Genomic DNA, 13,336 nt, shown 5'->3' on the forward strand with positions numbered 1-13,336 from the left:
GTGTCACCCACACCATACAGCCCTTCAGGGAGCATCTTGCATTGTTCATTCATGGTTTAGTCTGGATTAGGTTCAAGGCAAGAGGAGTATATTATGAAACTATTGCTGTAAGTCACTGTATTTCATTAGTTACTAACACAAAACTGCCCATCCCCCCGGAAGGAATTCTCTGGGCTTCCGTGTCACTGCGGTGTTTTCAGAGAGGCAGCATTTGAACATGGAGAACATATGGGGACAGACTATGGAAATCATTCACTTAAATGTCACTTCTGTCTTAGATTTGTCATCTAATTTTAATATGTTGAATGTCATGAATATGTTTGATTGTAGTTCACAGTGAGTTGTATTTCTTACTACTGACTGTGGCCAAAATACATCCATGTTAATTATAATTATGGGGGATTTTTAAAAGCTAGTTATTTTATTTTTTGTTTGACAAATACTCTATGTGTATTACAGGTGCAGAACCTGTTTTAGGGTTTTCGGGAGAGTTTAGAAACAAGTTTACTCTAGTAAAGACTTGATTACAGTGAGGTAAATGGTGCTAGTATCAGAGAAAAATGCAAATTTTAAAGATTACATTGTAAGCTAGTGTACATTGCTAGAGCCCTGTGGACTTCAGTGGAGCTTGTAGCACTTTAGGATTTTGGCAAGTGGGAATAAAAAACCCCATCCAACCCACTGAGCATCTCTAGGCAGCAGTACCCTCTGTTCCCCCACACCTGCTCAGAGTTTCCTCCTTTCCCCTCCCTCCTCCTGCCCCAGCTCTAGCAGGACACAGGCAGGCTAACCCAGCCGGATCTGATGGAACAGGCAATTCCTGGCTTCTGTCAGAACCCTTCTGGCTGTAGGGTCCTGTTCTCTATTCATTTGAGGGAATTTGTGAAACTTTTAGGCATTTCAGAGCTTTGAGATTCACACAAGTTTGTGTGTACCATGTGACTATTTCAAGCAAGGACTGACAGAGAAGCAGATTTGCTCAGAGACACAGGAAAAATGTACCAATGTTACTTAATGTTTGATTTCTAAAGCCCGTGGTCTAGAAACTAGAACTTTGTTTTTCCTCTTTATTGCTATTGTGTCTATTCTTTAGGAGTCATGAGATACTTTGAATATACGATAACTTTAAAGTGTTGATACTTTTAGTCAGACTGACAAACTGAAGCATGAGCCTCGCCTTTTCTGGGCAGTGGTAGATTGGCAATTATCTTTAGTAAAGGTGACAATAATCATTACAGCCTCAGGGCTGTACTGCAAGTCCACTATAGGAGCAGGAGGCGTACGTATTAACAGGTTGGTTTTTTCCTACACTGCTTAATGAAATGAAACGTGCTTTTGTTTGATATGCTAATAGCAGTCCCTTTTGTTTGTTAGGGAAATCCTTAGTATGCTGCAGCTTCCTGCTGATCTGACACACCCCTAAGCTAATCAATGGCAAGTTGATCCTAATATCCTACGATGCCAGTCAGTCCCATAAGAGTGACGGGTCACTCAAAGTCCCCAGCTTCCCCTGCTGTCATCCCGGTTCTCTCTCATCCTCCCCTCATAAGCCTCAGCCTGTGGCCTCCTCTGCGCGTTCCTCCCTCTTCTGCAGAGGGTACCCCGGCCAAAGGCAGAGTGGGCTTTTCTAGAAACTCCCCTGGGAAATGGATGGTGTGGGGGTTTTCCCAGTTTGAAATTGAGATTATGTCGTTCCCACCTGGCCAGCCAGTCAACGGAGGGTTTTTTGCTGGCCCTGTTTGTACTGGCCCAGTAAAAGCCATGCAAGCAGCAGAGCCCAAGAACCTCCAGTGTTAGAGAGTGTGGACAATGAACCTCCAGGCTTAGTTATAAAAAATCTGAAGAGTAAGAAAATGGTTTTAAAGTGCTTTTGCCTTAAAATGTGTTCTTGGCTTTCCCTTTATCTCTCTCTTCTTTTTTCTTTTTCTTAAATGAAAACTGTTCTGAAGAGGCAGATTTTGGGAGCATTGTGCCGGGAACAAAAGGATTCTTTCAAAGACTTGTTGCTCAATCTTGTTTACAGGATTTTTCTTTTCCTGAAACCTTCTAAAGTAGTCTCAATTATTCTCTTCCCTAATGTATTCATATTTGCTGGAATAAAACTTGCTCTATTTTGAGGAGGACTGCACCAAGTGCAGTTGTTCCCAGTGTTTTCTGGGTGAAACGTCAGCTGAGAAAACTGGCAACGGCACTTCATTCCGCAGATCTCCCTCCCATTCTCACCATGACTCCTGCTGCTTTCTCTCTTCTTCCTCTGTGTCAGGACTGCTGCAGCCACTTCCTTGGCCGGCTCTGCTGGGGCTCCTGCTGCTTTCTCCTTGAGCTCCCAGCTCTGCCCTGCCTGAGAGCTGAGCCAGCAAGCCACAGTGGAGTCTGAATGATTCAGATTGCCTCTAAACTGGGCTTTTTAAGGCATTTCAGACTGTGTTGTGAGCATATTTTCCTTCCAGTATTTCCTGTTCTAGCATAGTTTCCATGTGTTATAACTTCTGAGGTGCCCTGCCTCTGCTGCCAGGTGCCAGGTGTGTCACACACACCTCAAACCTGGGTGGGCGAGGAACAATTACATTTGTCCATGTGGCATTAATAATAATCATTATCATAATCATCTTTGGGAATACATTAATATTGTTTTCTTACATATGCATTAGGTTAACACTTAGCTAAATAATCATGATTACCAACTTGAAAATTTTGTGTAAGCATTAGTTATTAAACCCTTAAATGAGTCCTATGAGGTATCATTACCACCATTATATAAACTGAAAAAATTGACCACATCAAAGATAATTGTCTTTCCCAAGATCCAGCAATGAATCTCAAACTGAGATGTGATTTGATCTCCAAGGCTCTGTTTCAGTCATGGATTTTGCATGCTTTAAAACACTGACTCCCAGGAGTTCAATGTAACTTGTCTGAACAATAAAAATATTATTGTTTACATTCTATTTTCTAGTCAGCATAGAAGAAATAAGTTGTCAGTACTAGCCCTGTGTTTTTGGGGGGATCCCTACTGCAAATAAAAAAATATTTTGGGGGATTTAGGATGGCTTCTGTATAACTCTATTAGTAGTTGTAACCTTAGGTGTTGTTTTCTACTTTGAAATAGAATTACTGAAGCAAGATATTACCTGAAAAATGACAAGCTCTGTTAGAATGCTGTTGAAAGTTAACCCAAATGGCACAGAAATGTCATACATAGCTGATTATAATCATGCTCTGTGTAGAATGTTATTTTTGTATATTGCTCTGGTCTGTTTATAACCATTAAGAAGGGAATTATGCACAGTAATGTGTCTAGATTCCAAGGAAGTTATTTGGCCTGTACATTATGATTTTTATTTGTTGCTTGGCTGCAGGACAGCATATGGAGTCATTATCCACTTAATAACCGAAATAGATGCAACCTCCCTTCCCCCTGGTGAGCGTGGGGATGGGAGGAGGCAGCAGCTGTCACCTGTGCAGACAGACTGAGAGGAGCAGGGTCAGGCAGGGCTCTCATCTCTGCCTTTTTCAAGAAGAGTTGTTTGCTTGTGCATTTTTGTTGGGTTTTTTTTTAAATTTTACTACCTGGAATATCAATTTGCTAGGAAGGTGTAGGCGCTGCGATGGGAATGTCTCTTTGCACTCCTGCTCTTTGTGGCCCATAGAGGTGAGGCTCAGCAGTGCCCCAGGGACAGCAGGGCATGTTTGGGTTCTGGGAAATTTATGTGCCAAAGTATGAGAGATGCAGCTGGGGAGATGAGTTTGATGTACTTTGAGGCCAAAGAGGAGTTTGCCGAGTTAAGATTCCAAGCAAGTGATTTGCTTTCAGACTTACACAGTCACATATTGAGTGAGGTCTTTGTAGCCAGAGCAAAAGTATTTCCGTGTTTGCATATTGTTCTTTGGAATATGTACTGATTCTGCATGTCCCTGTCTCCCTCTGTTGTTCATTTTCCTACTCTTTTTTTGGATTTTTTTGGTCTTGCTGAATTGTAATTGAGTCACTAATGAGGCAACTAAATTTTAATAAGGTTTGATTATAAATTAAAGTGTTCAGCTCAGACTCATGTAAAAAGGTGGTTTTGGTTTTGGTTTTTTTTTTCATTCAGTAGCAGTGTAGCTAAAAATTCACTGGAATCCTGTGTTTAAAATTGTTAATTTAAAGTGAAAACTATAGTCCTTAATTGTTCACATTACTAGCAGCCATCAGCTGTCCTAATTTTGGGTTTTATGCATGAGCTAAGCCCATAGTCTATACCTGGGTCTCTGAGAAAATAAAAGATCTGTTTCTTCAGGCACCTACGGCATCAGCCTTGTCATGCTGATGACTGTGGCGAGACAGACTTGCCATTAGTGTTGGCCCTTTGGCATCTCTTTTTGATCGGTGAGCCCAGCCGGGCTGCTCAGGAATTCATAGCACATCACAGCCGCAACTGGTATCCGAAGAATCTCTGCTCTCCTCTGGCTGGAGCTGTGTCTCTGCTCAGCCGCTGTCAGTTCTGGTTTGTATCACATCCCGCTCCTCTCTCCTCTGACCTTCCCTCAGCAGGGCCGGCCGGCAGGTGCTGCCCGCAGCCCTCCGGCTGCAGCATCCGCGGCGGCCTCAGGAGGGTCCCGGCCGCGCTCGGAGCTCGCCCGAGGGGCTGCCGTGGGTGCTGCGAGGCGTTCGTGGGCTCTGCCGTGCCGCTGCCCCCGGCCCAGGACGGTCACCTCCTCTGCTCCAAAGAGAAGCCGTGTGCCGGACCCCGGGGGGCGGGGGGTCCTGTCCGTGCCTCGCCGTGCAAGTGCCTTCCCGAGCGGCCCAGGTGCGGCTCGTCCGTGCGGGGGCACCGCCCGCGCCCCCGGGGCCGGCAGGGAGACGGAGCGAGGCGGGGCTGGCAGCGGGAGCGGCTCCGCTCCGGCCGAGGTCAGGCGGGGCACGGCCTCGGGAGCCGGGCTGCTCGGGCAGCTGCTGGGGGCCGAGCTCCCGGTGAAAAGAAAAGCAAGTACAGCAACAACGCTCCTTCCCCTCCACCCAAAAACCCAGCAAACCAAAACAACCAACAAAAACCCTCCTCAGGTGGAAGGTGTGTGCCTGCCGAAGGGAAGGGGATTGGGACTAGATGATCTTTAAGGTCCCTTCCAACCCAAACCGTTCTGTGACTGTATGAAAAAACCCCACAGCCGTAGCAAAATCGGGAATTTCCTGTCTTCTCCTTGCTTTACTCCCCGGGGCAGCTGGCTGCAGCTAGGCCGGGCAGGGGAGAGGCAGCATTGGGTTCCTCTGTCCCGAGCACCTTTGTGTGTAGAAAGATTCGGTCTGCAAAGAGCCCCAGCCTTAAGCGAGTGCTGTGTTAGAGACGAACGTCCCTGGAGTGAAACCACCCGCCTGCCATCCCTCGGTGTAGATGCCGCCTCTCCAGCTAAGTGTTAAACTCAGTTTTAATGGTTTGGGGGGCAAAGCACTGTGTTTGTAGCTGAATAGCTTGAGCAGTGACATCCTCCTTATTTGCTGTTTTAGTAAATATCAGATGTCGTAACAAAACCTGTAAATGTGTTACAGGGTTAGCGAATGGTGCAGCTCTAGTTTGGCAGGCTCAGCCTTTCTGCTGACCCTTCTGGCAGAGGAAGGTCACTGGCGTACATGTGAGCACAGTCATCTTGGTAAGAACAGGTTTCTCAGTGTGTAACATAGCAGAGCACTGGGGTGTTTGTCTAATTCCATGAGCTGCTTTGAGACCTGTAGGTGCAGTCCTACAGGTGGTACTGCACCACAGCAGTGTGGCTGGGCAAGGTCTGAGAGGAGACTGTGGCTGATGGATGCACCTGGGCAGTGGGGAAGGGCCGTGGTTTCCCTGCCCAGGTGTCCCTGTAGTGGAGAGTGGTGATTGCTGTCACTGAGGGTCAGCTGAGGGAGGCACAGCTAACGGGGTACAGGTGTTGGCACTTGCCAGCTCTCCTCCCCTGCAGTCTGGACCTCCCCAGAGCTGGTCTGTGCAGCCCAAATGCATCTGGGTTACCATCGCAGCCAGAGCTGCACGAGGCTGGTATGGCTCAGAAATGCAAGGCTGTCTGTTGTTTTTCCATGGATGTCATTTCGACACTGTAAGCAAGAGAAATGCACCTGTGTCTTTAGTGTTGGGTGGCTTATCCAGGACTAACATTTTCCTCCTGCTATCTTTGTGGTAAACATTTGTTTTATCTTGTGGACTTTAAGCATCAGCAGGTGTTGAATGTATTTCAATAACATCCTTTCATTGTTCTTAAAGGACTTCTCGATAAGCATAAAGAAATATTTCTATTCTGGTGAATACCAGAAGATGTGTTGGAACTACTTAGGCCTTGGGTCAGACATTACTTATAATGTTACAGTGGGTTTGGCTAATTCTTAAACTGAGAAGCATTTTGAAAATGAAATTCGCAGTACTATGTGTTTCTTCACACATTTTGTTTCTTTGTTGTGAACATGTATTGGTTGATGACAATTAATAGTCTGTGAATTTGGCTGACAGGAAACCTGTTAGCTGAGATAAAAACTAGGTGCTACAGTAGAGATAAAGGCAACAGAATGCATATATGTTTTATGATTTATGCTTTGTCTAGCTCATATCCTTTATGCTAAAAACCCCCCAAACAGCAGCAGCATGGTATTGCTTTACATTATTATAGTTACTTTGAAACCTTAATCAGCAGAAAAATCTATAATGAATAAGGTTATATAAAATATCATCAGGGATCCAAGTATTTCTCTATTGAGTTCATCAAGCACAGTTTAAAGGGAGAAAAATGGAGAGAAAAAAAAAAACAAACCAGGAGGTTCAGAGAAAGAGGAAATGGAGGTTATTAGACAATTTGAGCACTCTAAGATTGTCTCTCTGCTTTGTTGTTTGGGGGTTTTTGTGTTTTTTGATGTTTTTTCAAAATTGTTAATGTTAATTAACAATTAATTGTTAATGTTGAGCACTTAAATGTTGTGCTTTTGGTGTGCATTAAGACGAGCACTTTCTGGGAAGTGAATGTGGTGACTGACATGTTGTATAGTGTCGTTAATATCTCTTCCTGGCAGCTTCTAGAGGGGGTTTTTTAGGTATTCAGTACCTGAAGTTGTACCATTTTATCCCAGATTTCATAAGTAAGGATGAGGTAATTGTAAAAGAGCGTTGGCTGATAAGTAAAGTTTTGAATTGCGTCCATGATTGTCACAGAAGAGAGCATGTCAGAAATGACAATGCCTGTAATAAACTGGCTGGGGGAAAAATAGTAAAAGTAAAAATAGTTCTCTCTTCTTTTTGTGTTAATTACTTTTTCACTTTGTCAGAAACTGTTTGTGGGAAAGCTTTTGCTTTAATGAGTCTCTCTTCATAAAGTTGAAGAACATTTCAAATAACAGCCAGATAGTTCACCCATGCTCTCAGTCAGCTGTATGAAAGATGTAGCACAGTCTCAATTGAGTTTCCATGGAATCAAAAAAAACATCTAGAGGGGGGAAAAAGAAGAACGTTATTATTAAATTGGGATTATTTTTAAATACACCAAATTACTTATTATTGATAACTTTAAGAAAATGAATATATCTAAAAAGTCATATCTTGCTATTTATAATTTGATCAGGTTGCGTTTCAGAACTGTGAATCAGTTGTAAAACCAGACCTAAAATGTGCATCTAATTTTTTTCTACATTTTAGTCATTTGTAATATAATGTCATACTCACTTTTTATAGCATTTTTAATATGCATATGCTTTTTTGAACATTTCTGTCACTTTTTAACAATTTAGTTAAAATACTATATCTTAAAGTTCTCAAGAGTCAATCATGTCAAGCTCTTGCTGTTCTCAACATTCTAATCAGCACTTCACATTTACCTTTTTTTTTTTTTTTTAATCTTTTGCTTCAGTGTGCATTCTCTTAGTGGTATGACAGGGATAAAGGCAGGAACAGCTGTTGTGGTTCATACCACAGGTTCACCAAAACCAGTATCCTGTGTCTGATGAGAGCTGAGGAAATGCCAAATTAAGGGTGGTTTTTTTATGTTCTTCTTTCAATCCTTGTTGGTGGAATTTTACTCTGTGTGCTGTACCAAAACAGATGGGGAGTAAACCAGACTTTCTTGAACTTGCCTTCCCTTTTTCTTATTAACTGATTCACTTGAGTCACAGCCTAGATGCAGCATGACAGTGTTTAATAAAAGAACCTCTTGACTCATGTGGTGAGTAGGGCTCTGCATGTGGGGATCATGCCCTGCTTTTTATACCCTGTTGTTATGGGATTGCTGGTTCAGCAGTCCCTCCAGTGTTCCTGCTCATCACAGCTCTAAGATACCTGTGCAGGAATGGAAGTCTTCCAAGTTCTCATGGGGTCTTTGAGCTGACCTAGTAAACTCAGAGGGCTTGACAATTTTGTTTTGTGAGATAAGTGGCATTTTAGGTGTTCTATTATAGTATACATGTTCTCTTGATCATTACGTGAAACAATTTGAAGCACTTAACGAATTGTCAAGTGTTACTAGTAGGGTGAGACCTAATGCTGTAAGACCTTGTGCTGTACATATAGTAGAAAAGTGGAGTTCTGGTACAAAAATTGTGGATCAGAACATGAGTAAACAAGAGCAAGTTTTAAAAAAGTAAGACACTGGTTCCTGTTTTTTGCTTCCTCTGCTGTGTCCTGTATTAGAGATGGAGAGCCATTTTTCTGTTTTCATCTTGGAACTTTTCTCTGAAAATAAAAAGTTCCTCACTTACCTGTCTCCATTTTTTGGTCATTTCTTGCAGTTTTTGGCATCCTTGGCTCATGCCACAGATCAAACCTGACTCCAGCAGGGCAGCAGGTCTTTGGTCCCTGACATAAAAGCAAACAATTTAAAAAGGTTTATAGATTTGGTTCTGTGCTTCCACATTATCGAGGAAATATGCTTGTGTCAAGATCAGCTTACAAAAAAAGAGTTTTTTGATTACCCTTGTTGTTAGGCAATGACAGCAGTGGCCTTTTAATTCGTTGACATCCTTCTGCTTTTTGCCATCTGTATCACAGGTGTAGCAAAGGAGTGTATATAGAGGCTGGAATTGAATTCACAGCAGAAATAATCTCAGAATAGAAGTCAGCCCGAATATAGGTCAAGTTAGTGCATAGGAAACCAACACATCTTCAAAGCTGTGGCTCAGAGAATGCTCAAGGGTATACTTAAGGCATGAATGTTGCATATTAATTTAGGGGACTGGGCAGTAAAACTAGGCTTTGTTCACTTTCTAAGTGTGTTCCCCTGTACTCTGAAATAAATTGTGCACTCAGTGAAGCTGTGTACTCTGTTGTCTCAGCGTAGATTTGTATTTCACGTAGAGAACTTAAATTACCTAGTTGTGAAGAAAATGCTTTACGAGCCTCACAGTGCTCTCCTGGAAGCCAGCCTTTGTCTTTGCAAGCAGAATGTGCCTGCACAGCGTGGAGGAGCTCTCAGCCCATGGCAGGAAGAAATCAGGTACACCTGAACCTTGTAGGTAAATGATTCTTCCCATCCCTGATGTTAATTGAGGCACAGGAGGTCCACATGCACTGGCTGCCATTTAGGCACAGATGAAAGTAATCGGTTTACTGCTGGTTTAAAAAATGTAAATCTTCTGTGGGAGATACTTCAGGAATTGTTTGAGGTACTGAGGGGTCTTGAAAGGCCTTAGCATGTGTGACTATAATTGGAGTAAAAAGTCTAAATGTAAATGTATGGAGCAGACAAGAAGTTGGTGCCACAGAAGCGTGACTCTTGAAATGTTGTTTAAATGCATATTCCTCTATGGTTTTACAAATAAATACAAGGGTGGGGTGGAATTACATGTTCTTTGAAAATTTTATACCCAAATAATCAAGAACATACTGATTATCTCCTATTTTAGTATTTTAGCAGAATTTATGGAAGCACTGATTTCCATTCATTCATTAAATGATAGGTTTCAAAACATATTAACACTTATTTTTATGAAATAGAGAAAAATAGCAATTAACTAAATAAAATAAGAACTTAGGTATTAGTTATTATCACTCACTGAGTTGACAATGATAGGATTCAAAGATTATTTTCAGTAGCCATTGAGAAATCTGCATGAGTCATTACAAGCTGCTTTTGCTGGGATTTTCTTTTTGTTTCCTTTTCAGAAACTTGGCTATCCCTTCTATCGTATAACACAGGCAGTCGTAGATCAGTTTGTTCAACCATGCATATAGTGAGTAAGGTTGTAGTGTTTGGACCAAATGGAGGTCATAAACAGTTTTAATTTATAATGATGTTACCACATGTATTCAGTTATGCTCAAAAAGCAGCATTTAAAGGGTTTTATAATTCTTACCAGCAATAGCATCACAGTTTTTCTTCACCCTGTCAGGATGTTGTGTGTAGCTTATTCTTGTGCAATGTCTTTATTTTGTGCCTCTCACCAGTGAAATCATGTCTGATCCTTCACCACACCAACTGCATTTCTCATTGTAAATTGGGTGCTGGGAAGTTAAGTATAGGCAATATAAGACACAAGGGACTTTCTTGTATGTCTGCCTCACTTCTAGCCCTTGTGCTCCTCCTATATTCCCTCTGAGCAGTGAACAGATCCATTCTAGGGAATGGAGTCTGGGGAGAGATGAAGGGCCACACCATGCCCTTCTACTTTTATAGTGCTTGTGGTGTTAGAGATCCAAAGGTGATATTGGAACAGGGTTTGTGGCAGAAAAAAGTGGTATGTTTTATTAAACCAACAGATGTAACTGAAAAAAAAAAATAATAGATGCTCTCAGACACAGTCTGTCTTCAGGTCAGAAACAGAAGAAACAATACCAAAAGGCTGGAAAAATTAATTCTGTGTTTGTGTCACCCAACTAGATAATTGGCAAAGAAAGTCTTTGCCAGATGTAAAGTAAAGAAGGATATTGCTAAGAGAAAGTGGTCATTGGCCCTTCTGCATAACCAGAGCCTTTCCTTAAACTCCAGAGGACTTGCAGTCAATCATTGTTTCTGGCCAGTAGTCCCCGTGACAGGTGTGAGTGCTTTTGTAGTCATTTGCCACTTTATTTCCCCATGATGTGCTGTGTGATGCTCCCTGTTCTAGAAGACACTGTATTTGCTGGGAGAGGATTGGAGGGGGTGGGTTGGACTCAGCATCATTGGAACAACACAGTGTGGTGAATGTTCTAAAACTGTTCTGTTACTGCAGAAGTTTGAGGTCACAAAGGATGTGTTTGCATGGGGACTAAGGACTTCTTAGACCTAAAACATACAGGAGAATAATCCAGATTTCTAGCAGAGTAGACAAGTATGGTATCAAGAGGTTTTCTGTGATTAAACTTAAACTTGGCTTCTTCAGGTAAGATTGAGGGGAAAGCTCTGGTTTAGTTATTTTCTCTGTAATGGTGAAAGTGTGAAAAAAAGGGCTGGAAATCAGCTATTTATATCTCTGCACAAAATGGCATTACTGGTACATTTCTGAGTGTAGTTATTTTGTAATGTTCTCTGGCATAGTGCTGGTGTGCTCCTGGAGTACTGCTTCAGGAAGCTTAAGTGGAAGCACATTTAACAGCAGTAAAATACAGTTTTCGCATTCATGTTCGTCAAAGCCTCACCTGTCTTATGAAAATGTGGCTGATTTATAGAGTAACTTCCATAGGAGAACGACTTGCCTTGCTCACTGGAGCTGTAAGGAGTCAAGCAGTTCAGTGTCCAAACACTTTTAGTTCAAACACAAGGTCAGTTCTTGTAAAAAACAATTTTTTTTTTTCAGTGCATAAGCTCATGCTTAGTTTTAGCCACAGTCTTATGTCTTCCATGAAAACAAACAAGCTGCATGCATGTTTTCAAGTGTTTTGTTGACCTTGGATGCAAATGCAGGCATTTGTAGATAGGCCTTCGAGAATGAATAAATACTTCTAGAAGTATGTATGTATGTGTTTGCATTTTCTGAAAGTTGTTGTCATGGATATAATCTACGTTATAAGAGATGCAGAAACTTCTTATCAAGACCTGCATGAGAAAAGCAATTTACCAATAAGGGTGAGAAAATACAAAATGAATGGGAAGCAGGAAAGATCTCTCCCCTAATTGTTCCCATTACTTATTCTAGGTGTGCACAGGCCTGTGCCTGTGCACACACTGCATAGACAGAGGGGCTTCTTATAGGGCTTAGGACTTATTTTTGCTTGTTTTCTTTTCAAAAGGTAGTGAGGCAGTTCCTTTAGAGTATTTGCTAATAATACTCTTGAAAAAAATGCAATAACTAAACTCATTAATCTCTATTTCTCCCTCATCTTTCTGTCCCCCTGAATTTTCAGGTGGTGTTATTTCCATAAAACAGTAGGCTTTTAAAACAGTGTAAGGAATCCATTGGACTCCTTAAACCAGCAGAGCATGAAGGAATACTTGATCCATCACACAAACTGCTCCTGTGCTAGGTCAGCTAGTGGTGCACTGATACACATACAGAGAGATTTAAAAGCCCAGTGTACTCACTAGTATTCTTGTGCTAAGTTTACTCTTAAGTTCACATGATGAAGGCTGCTTTAGAAAGTTAGTGAGAATCTGATTTTAATGGATCCATATTTATGTCAGTGTATTCCCAGTCCCCGGGGGACAAAAAAATAAGAGGTGAAATGCTGAAGCAATCACAAATTTATCAATAGGTTGGGGTTTGCATGTTTAAAGAGTTGTTTTGCAAGTGTTGTGATACAAATATGAAAGCTGGATTCCATCTGTCCAGAGCTTACTATGATGGTTTCTGGTGCAGTTCTCGAGGCAAACATTCATAGAAAAGCATCAATTCCTAAAAGTTTTGTGGTATAATAATGATATAGAATTACTTGGGGTTGAAACTGACCCCATATTCCCTGATAATCATTTGTGAACTCATCTTTACAACCTCCTCTCTGGAACTGGAAAACCCTTACAAAAGAGGATGCCAAGTTATGCAAAGCTGTTGAAATATTCTTTTAAGGTACCTGAGTACCTTAAGACCCAGATGCCAGAATGTAGCACTGTGTGACTTGCATGAGCTACCACAGCACTACTCTGTACAGTCCAGATGTAGATCCAGATTTCCAGCATCTTAAGTCACTGACTTTGTCCTTCCTTTTCCCTAATGCAGTTGAGGTGGTCAGATCCAATAGCCCAAATAGGGTGCTGCAGCAAGGAAAATATATCTTCTTTTTCAGGTTTGTTCCTACTGCATGTTGGCTCCTTGTAAAGCTGACTCTGGTTGTGGACTTGTGTTAGTTCTGCGGACAGGTACCTTGTGTGCTTTGGGCCAGCTGACCAATTGCTAGTTGGCAAAAAGCCCATTTGCCTTGCCCGTGTAAAGGTAGAAGGTATGAACAAAGCAAATTACAGAAGCTGCCTTGATGTTACGTGT

General features: G+C 41.9%; 1 protein-coding gene across 3 annotated transcripts in view; it reads left to right on the forward strand.

The window, feature by feature from the left end:
• The window catches only part of TENM2 (teneurin transmembrane protein 2), a 740,257-nt gene that overhangs the window by 390,201 nt on the left and 336,720 nt on the right, over nt 1-13,336 (forward strand). The window lies entirely within an intron of this gene.

The sequence above is a fragment of the Corvus hawaiiensis genome, chromosome 15 (assembly GCF_020740725.1).
Source record: "Corvus hawaiiensis isolate bCorHaw1 chromosome 15, bCorHaw1.pri.cur, whole genome shotgun sequence".
In the NCBI taxonomy this organism is placed as follows: domain Eukaryota; kingdom Metazoa; phylum Chordata; class Aves; order Passeriformes; family Corvidae; genus Corvus; species Corvus hawaiiensis.